Raw genomic sequence first — 9,357 nt, 5'->3', positions numbered from 1 at the left:
AACAAAAAAGAAAGATCACTGACACTGTGATGTATCAAGGAAGTATTAGAATCCTAAGCTCAAAGCCTTTTATGTCCTCTGCCACCAGCTCTGCACCCAGCACCCAGCACTGATGCTTTGTTGAGCTCATTGGAGCAATGCACTAATGAAGGACTTGCTTTCGGTATCTGAAAATATAATTGCAATGTCACACAGGAAACCAGTTTGTATGTTTTGCCCTTAAGATTACATTCTGATTGAAGTGAAAGGTGAATTTAAGCACTGAATATCTGGTTATTCATTTTGATTCACTGCTAATTCGATTTGCCAGCCGATATGTTTTCAGACAGACAATGCCAGTGTTCGTTTTTTTGGGATGATGTGCACTAGGCAAAAACGATGAGACTGTGACAGGTTTGGTTTGTAATCTTTTAAAGTCCCTGACCAGTCACTTACAATGTTTGCTACTGTAATTTCTCCACAGTTTCATAGTTGTGTGACAGTCTTCCTCTGTTCTGCATGGAAAATGTTCTGATGGGTTACAATATGTCCTTCATTTTATGTTTTTCACTGTGAAGTTTTAAGTAATTAAAGAAACTAACAATTATATTTCAGAGCTGTAAAGATACCAGATACAGGCTGGAGGAGAGGCACAGTCAAGAGCTGTGCAGCATGGATGTGGGCCAGTCTGTACTACTTAGATTTGCACTGAGATAACAGTCCCTTGCCTTGTTCTGTTTGTTTATTTGTTTACATAACCTTCCTTTTGTTAGCATTTTTGGTGTCAGTACCTTGTATTCTGTGTTTTTGAAAGGTTTGACATTCTTCCATTAAGATATAGCTTGGAGCAGGAGATTTAAAATCCTGGAAGGTTTTATACAAGTAAAACACTGCCTTTCACTAAAGTCAGAAAAAACTCAACATTTTTAATTTTTTTTTTATTTGTCCCTAAGATGAAATGAAAAATAACATGTAAAGAACAGCAGAAAGAAATATACTGTTAAAAATATATTAAGACTACTATTTCAGTCTATGTTGCTTCTGTTGGTTTTTTTTACCTGACTAGTAAAATTTCATCTCTTTTGTGGACTTGGAAATAAGCAATACCATATTTAATATATACATATTAGATCACTAAATAAAGATTAGGAAAAAAACCCTAAAACATTTAAGATATGGTATTTTATTAGCTGAAAATTAATGTGAAACCCTCTTCTCTCATTTTAATGCTGTTTCTCTCCTATCCACATAAACAAATAACTTACCAACAGAATGAGGGTAAACAAAAAATTTAAGAAAACATACATTTTTTCTGAACATATTGAATGCAGGCAGAGTGGACAGACCTTCTGCAGAACTGTGATTCTGTTGTCATGCTAAATGAGAATAAACGCTTCAGTATGATAGCAGAACTACCTTGTGTAAGGTCTTAACTAAGACACTGTGTGCAGTTCAATGGAGTTGATTCTAGCAAAAATGCGTGGAAATGTTCCAAAGATGACCAGGTAAATGGAAAAGAGGCCATGAAGGGACCAACATATTTAGCCAAGCAGATCAAGGCTGAGAGAATTTGTTTCTTGTCAGTAACTGAAAACTTGTGTGACAGTGAACACTAGGGAAGGACAAATAGTTATTTGGTCAGTTAGCTAACATTAGAAAAAGAATAAATAGGTAAAAGTTAACCAGCTTGGTTTTAGGCTGCAAATTAAAAATAAGATTCCTAACCTTGGATGTAAAGCTTTTCTGTAACAACCATCTAATGGCAAAATAGAAAGAGCAAAAAATATTATATTTTCAGCATCATAAACAGAACTTAAAAGTGATTTTGAAATTATTTTATGCTATTTTTAATAATAGAAAGGAACCAAATGCAATGATGCCAGGGGTCACTCTATTTCTGCATTTCTGGGTTTATCCAGACCACTAAATGCAAGAAGATTATGTATTTTCAGTTGCAGAAGAGAACTGGGAGAAGCAGATTTTACAGTGGACCTGTCAATTAAAGAAGTTTTACTCTATGGGATTCAACTCCGGATCAAGGTAAGAATTAATTTTTTTATTAATTTATTTTTCATTATGTCTCCATGTTCCTGGTTTCTTTTTGTATAAATGAACTATTCAGTACTTCAGTGAATTGTTTGTAGAATGGATAGGATTAATGCTCAGAAATACAGCTGTATTGTACAATATCCAACAACAAAATTTCAGCTCAGTTCATTTCTTATTATCTATGTTTTAGATCCAAGTTTGGAATCAACAGTTTTTGGAACAAAACCCGAATCTGAATTCTTACCTGCTCTGCTGCTGTGATCTCCCCTCTTCCCCTTTCATCCTTTCTCCTGGTGTTCCTGATTAACAGATTCAGCTCAGGCTCATCTAAATGAAAACCTAATTTTGGAGTTATAAACTCCATGACAAGGTGAATATAAGAGGATCTCTACGGATACATTACATACTACAGCTCGTTCAGATCATACCCACAAATTTATTTTTTGCTAAGTAATAGCATATGCAGAAAATTTCCACAAGGTGGGGATAAAGTGATGTTTCATGCCAAGAAGTTTGCTTATAGTTTATAGTTTGTACTCCTGTATGAAAATTATGGAAGAGGAATTTCATCTTACAAATCAATGATTCAAATAAAATATTAGTGAAAGCACAATAGCTTTTCACTGGGTGTTGTAGGGTACAATGTAGGCTTGTTTCAATAACTTGAACAGTATAATCCTAAGGGTTACTTAGCACTGGTTCTACAAGAGCTCAATTCAACATTTTCTGCATTTTTTTGATTTAAAATTGATCTTATGATTCATTCACCTAATGTTTTGTTATCCTGCATTTAAATGTCAACATTCTAGTTTTATAATTAAGGAAAAATATGCTGATTTATAAAAATTCATCTTATAATGCTGAATCCAAATAAGAATGATTGTTGCAGCTCTATAAGACGAAATTAAATGCAAAAAGTTCTAATACACATAGATCAGACCTCGGGAAACTATGAACTAAGTATAATATGAATAAAGGGATTTACATCTTCATGGTATTAATGAGTTCTTTTGCTAGAATATTTTGCCTGGTTTGGCTAGTACTTAGTTTAGCAGAGACAGAAATTATTTCAGAGCTCACCCACTTGTTTGAAAGACATTTTAAAAGCTTTTTTTCATTTAAGAGGAAGTTAAGCAGTGGATTGATCGAGCTGCAGGACACAGAATGTTCATGGGTTTAGAACCTGAGTACTAATCAAGCATATTAATTTAACTGTGTGTTGTTACACACCATTAGAAATGGAGAAAATACTGCATATAATGACTTAAGAAGAGGAATGGGCCAAAATCAAATCAAGAAGAGACTTGCATACAGTTGCCTGTTGGCAAACTGAGCACACGAATTTCCAGTCTAGATTAATTACACATAACTGTGACTGGTTATGTCAGGTTCCAATACTTTCTGAACCGGTCTTTTAGATATTCCACACCTGAAGGGTTTAATGTCTTAATACCAAATTTACTTTTTTGAAGACACTTGACTCTACACAGGACTTTGATTAAGCAGCATGATACAGTAATCTGTTGAAATCACAATTTAGACAGAACAATTGGAACATGCAGTTGGATCCCCATGACCAATGTCTGTATGCTCCAAGGCACAACATTGGCCCCTCCAGTTTCTGTTTTGCTCAAGTCCTCTACTTTCTTCAAAGGTCATTTTGTTGGTACTCAGATATTACCCTCTATTACTCTATGTTGAGCTGAACCAATAAACACTTCCCTGAGGGTCTGGATAGGTCAGGAAGACATTCACAACTCTTTTGATGTGATCAAACTGGTTCATCAGCAAAACTCCACTTGACACCAGAGCTATTATTTTGCATTAGAACGATAAACTAGGCAGGAAGTGTAGTGACTGGTACATATGCTGGTAACCCACTAAGTGACAACAAGTTACATCCATACAGCAGCCTGGATCTGGGCTGTGGATCCTAAATCAGTGACTTTAGATCTATTCTTCTGGCATCTATTAATTATGCATTATGTCTTTATCATGACATTTCTATCAGTTTTGTTCTTTTATCTGGTTGCTAGGGACAAACTCAGATTCCACTCATAAGCAGCACCATGTGTTTAGTTCACACTATATAGATTTACATATTGATTTGTTTTTATATTCTTTTCCCTATAACACTGCAAATATACACTACATACTTTTCATTGTTTTTAAGCCCATAAACATCTTTTCCAGTATTTTATTTTGAAGTTGCTTATAAATTACATGTTCAAAATTAGATCCATAATGTTGTTCTGGTAACTAGTATTAATATTTTTTCAGGCCTGTTTGTCACTCCTCTGTCTTCTATGTTCAATTTTAAAGGTATTGCTCTTGATCTTCTGAATCATGGTACATACTGGCCAATTCTATTACTATAAAGATTCATCAGTATACAACTTCTGCAATTCTTCTCATAATGGAAGTTCATTGTAGATGGAAGAATAGTTCTGCTATCAGTAAGACATAAACACTTTAACTGAAGCTATTTAATTGCATACCTCCCTTAATAACACTTTTATTTGCTGCTAGCAACTCCATTCATTCTCTTGGGTCATTAACTTTGATACAAAGACAAGCACAATTTTGTTGTAATCAAGATAGTAATAAAAGGATAGTTTGTGCACTGCAGGACAATTTACAATAGCAATAAAGTCTAATGAGTTTTTCACTCTTTTCTTTTAAAGATTGAGTTTAGATTATGATAACACATATCAGGGGAATAAACACGTAAGAGAGGGGCCATTCTGTTCTAATCTTATATTTATAGTTTGCACTCAAGAAATTTGAATGAAGGAATAGAAAATAAGCAGATTCCCACATGTGTTTCTGTGATAATAGTATTTTGTGTCTCAAATGAAACCTATTCTTTAACATAATTGTAAGTCCGCAAGATTAACCTAAGCTTGATTTTACTTTGACTGTTTTTACAGCAAAAAATCCTACTGCTGAGGAACAGGAGTCCAAAAAGTAACTGGTGGATTTATCTAAGTTGGGCAGACAGCTCTTATGCATTGTCATTAGGCTTGGCAGAAGTTCCCTTGCCACAAGAAAGTTTTGTGAGTTTTGGAATCCTACTGTTCCTATTGAATTTTCACCCACTCCTGTCTTATAACAGTTATTTCGGAACTTTGTGTCCTCGATAAAATTTCAGAAAACGATTAGAGTAATACGAAGTGGTGGGACCTGATTAATACCTCAATTACAATTAATAGAATCGTGACTTCTTTCTAAGAACTTGTCAGTTTTAAGGTTGAAGAGAGGCTTTGAACCCTAGAATATAAGGAAGCCTCCTGTGAAGGGTGCAATAATTTCGAAAATCTCTTAGAAATTTGTGTGATTTGCAAGAAACCTCCTCAGGGGTAGGGGAAGAAACCAAGTTGACTTGAAGTTGTTCTCTGTTTGTAATCTTGAGATTACATTTTTTTTATTAAACTAAAATAAATGAACAAACAAAAAAACCCATGAAACAAAAATCCATCTACAATAAACAAATCAGAAGTAGGCTGTACCTTCTTAAGTATGTGCTGTAGCTGTATATAGCACCATGCCTAGGACTGCAATACTCATATTCTTACCTACACTCTTGACTACAGTCAAAGGAAGAACAAGAAGAATGCCTTACACTGTAGTAAGCTGTATAAATGACCTGATGACTAGGAAAACTTCCCTTTTTCTCACATTTTTTCTTTTTTATTATTTTTTTTCTTTTCCTCTTTTTTTTTATTGTTTTCATTTTTAAGTGCAGGAAGTGAATCTGAACTTTTCAACTAGTTATTAGTGAGGAAGAGTTTGGATGAGGTGTACCCAAATGCAGTTTACCTTGGGGTTTGCATACATGCTGCTGGTCCCCTGCTTTCACAGTAGCAGTAAACCAATTTCATGCTCTTTTCTACCTCCTCAGTATTGTTATTCATGATTGCAGAAGCACCAGAAATCATGTCTTCATCTCAGTCTTGCTTGTAATCTTTATCACCTCACCAACACAATATTCTCTTGATCATCTTCCGGTATCCTGAGGGGGAGTGCCAGCCCAGGACTGCCTGCATTCTTTTACTGGACCTTGTGAGTAGCTTGGATGAGAAAGCCAAGAGCTTCTAATGACCTGATTGATGTTAACTGACAGTCAACTGACAGTAACAATCTATTGTCCAGCAAAACAAAACAACACATGCACAATTACTGTCACACAAAACCTCCTGGTGCTTGTGCTTGTTCACAGATGTCAAAAAGCTGGCTGTGTGTAGGTGGTTTGAAATCCCTGAATAAGGCTGTTCAGCACAAGGTGGCCTTTTTCTGCCTTATCGGGTAATTTCAAATAAATTCCTTTTTGTCTGTTGCTGCTTTCTGGGTCAGTGTCCTTAGAGAATCAAGGTGTGATACTGTCAAAGTGCCTGAGGCAACTGGATTCATACCTCTGCCAAAAGAGTGGCACTTTCTGGCATATGGCTTAGTGAGGATTGCCAGCAGATGTCTAAGGCATCTCCAAATGTAAAGTTAGACAAATTTTGCTGGATTTTTATTCTGGTTGTGATGTCAGTTTAAGTAAAAGAACAAAAAGTTCTGCAACCGTATTTTGGTGAAAAACGCATAAGACACTTCATTTATTACCTTGTGAGCTACCAAATTTTCACAGAAATTGAGTGAATGGAGAAATTTAAGTTAACTGCAAAGGCAGGAAGATTTTTTCTGCTCTGAGGAAACACTGTCAAGCACTGGAACCTGTTGCATAGAAAGGCTGTAGAACCTGCTTCACCTTGACTTTCTTTGAGCAGAAACTTGGACTAGAGGACCTCCAGAGGTCTCTTCCAACACATTGGATCCTGATCCTATGGTTTGCAGCTATCTGATAGCATTGCTGCATGTGCTACTGATCAGCTCAAGTTAGCAGCAAATAGAAATGGGATTATTCATAGCAAATATGGGCAGTTATTTTTTGCCAAAGGTTTTCAAGACTATACTTTGTAGTTTAAACAGCACCAATAAGCAGTTTAATAGTACTGGCAGTAGCAAAAAATTCTTAGCACTGGCAATTTCTAGTCCATCAACTGCACACCAGTAATGTTTGAAAAACTGCAGCTCCCTACTAAGTGTTCAACTTCATGTTAGAGCTAAAGCCTGGATCTCACAATAACTTTTTGGGAAAGCTCAGCTGAAAGTTCACCATTCTTCCCACTCATTCCCACTCTTGTAAGTAGTAGGTATATTTAGCTACCCTCACCAACAGTAGTTGAAGGAACTGTGTTCTCGTCATGCCTCCTCTTCTTTTTGCTGTTCACTGTTGTGCTGCAGCCTTCCAGAAGCCTTCTTTTGCCAAAACTCTTTTGCTGCCTCAGCTTTCACATCGTGCTTCTGTTGATTCTTAATGCAACTTTCAGTCTGATGTTGATTCTTTCAGTGAGAATGTTCAACCACTGGCAAAGCTGAGCTTACCAGCTCTTATCCACCCTGCCAACTCCTTCCCTTCCTTGAACTTCCCGTTGTACTGCTGGAAGCGGTAAAATGGTGTTTCCTCTCCCCCTCAGATGGCTCCCCTAGTGATCCCCCCAAATGGGTTTTACATACCCATACTTCAGCCAAGACCCTGTATAGCACTGTCTGTGTGCAGTGAAAAGCAGTAAGTAAACATTTCATCAGATTTGCCACATGTAATGTTCAGGAATATCAAGCATTGCTTTAAAAATTGTAGATTTAAAAAAGGATGGCCAATGCTTGTCTTCCATAAATTCCCTGACAATCCCCACAGAACACAGACTTGGCTACATATATGTATGTGCATATCTATATGTACGTGTGTGTGTATTTAATAGTACGCTATGACCTAGTTCAAAGGGAAAGGGTTTGAGTTCTGAATTACCTTTATGAAATTGTCCTTCAAAAGTAAAAAAAAAATAAATTAAAAAATATTACAAAAATACTTTGAAATCTAGTAATACACCACAAAGAAAATTATATTATTATATATATTTTTATAAAGAAGTCTAGATCCTAAAAATGTGAAATCAGAAAGTCTCTGTTCTATCCCAAACCAGAAAACTGCCTTGCAAATGTGTAAGTACGATCTGAGGAAATATTAAGATAAACATTTGCAATGAATCTTCAACTTTTGTCAGGAATTTTCTGTTCAAAAGCTGTGAACTGGCAAAGGAGGGGAGGCGATGTGGTGACATTTGCCTTGCCCAAATTATTTGAAAGAGAATATCTAAGGAAAGAAACCCAAAGCTGTCACTGAAGGAGTTCACATGAAATTAAAAAGCCACTGAAGAAATATTCAACGGTTCAAGAGTGCGTAAGTCAGAGAAATCTGTAGACAGATAAAAGTCATGGTTACATTAATATTTGCTATATAGCTCTAGGTAAACATACATGTCCCAAGAAGTTTATTGCAATTCATCTTTGAAGAAAGGGAAGTGAATGAGAATGGATATCTGTTCAAAATATTTGAGAACTGATGGTAAAGAAAAAGTGCAGCTAGCCAAACAATATAACAGCCATCCAGCTGCAGAAAGAACAGAAGTAAATTAGAACTTTCTGAAGTTTTTACGAAAGGATTTATTTTGGGCCTGACTTAGTAAATCACTATCGTAGGTTTGGTTTCCTTCTTCCTAATGTTGCAGATTTAATTCATGTATCAGATTTTAACACCCTGAAGACTTTCAGCTGTCACTTGTGCAGTGCAGAGCCATCATTTTCACAGAAGATGTTTTAAATGAAAAATTAATTAGTTAATTTTCCACTGACAACAAAATGGAGCAACTGAAATGGTTGCTCAGCAGTTAGAAAGACCAGACACCACTGTCACAGGCAACCGTCTTATGCAGGCTCTTCACCGAGGTGTAGTTTTCTGCTCATGTATATTAGATTTCTAGAAAGTCAGTATATGTTTTCAATGTATTAATCACTGAGAAATCAGCCCAGAGTAGCCACAAGATGTCATTGCAGGCCTACTAAGATAACTCGTGTTGGTGCTGGAAAAAGTATAAACAAATAGCATGTTAGAAAATACATCTAATTTTCTACTTCATAAATTAGTCTAGAATAAAAATAAAAATAATTATTTTATTATATATTAAAAAAGTAATTTTCTATAGTTTTTATCTGGTCACTTGGGAATACAGAAAATTTGAGTTCACAGGTTCTTCATATCAGCATTATGGAAGGCATTTTCTTGAGATGAAACATATGCTTATGTGAGGTAAAACCAACAAATAAATCAAATACTAGAAAATAAAATAAGAAAATCATAGAAACACTATGAATATTTAGGACTTTTAAAACATTATTTTCATGCAGTCTTGAATTTAAATTCTTCCTTTGCAAAGATTCCCACAC

This window comes from Lepidothrix coronata, unplaced genomic scaffold (assembly GCF_001604755.1).
Source record: "Lepidothrix coronata isolate B3197 unplaced genomic scaffold, Lepidothrix_coronata-1.0 Scaffold56, whole genome shotgun sequence".
NCBI classification, from domain to species: domain Eukaryota; kingdom Metazoa; phylum Chordata; class Aves; order Passeriformes; family Pipridae; genus Lepidothrix; species Lepidothrix coronata.
The sequence above is the reverse complement of the archived record's forward strand: the minus strand, read 5'-3'. Positions refer to the sequence as shown.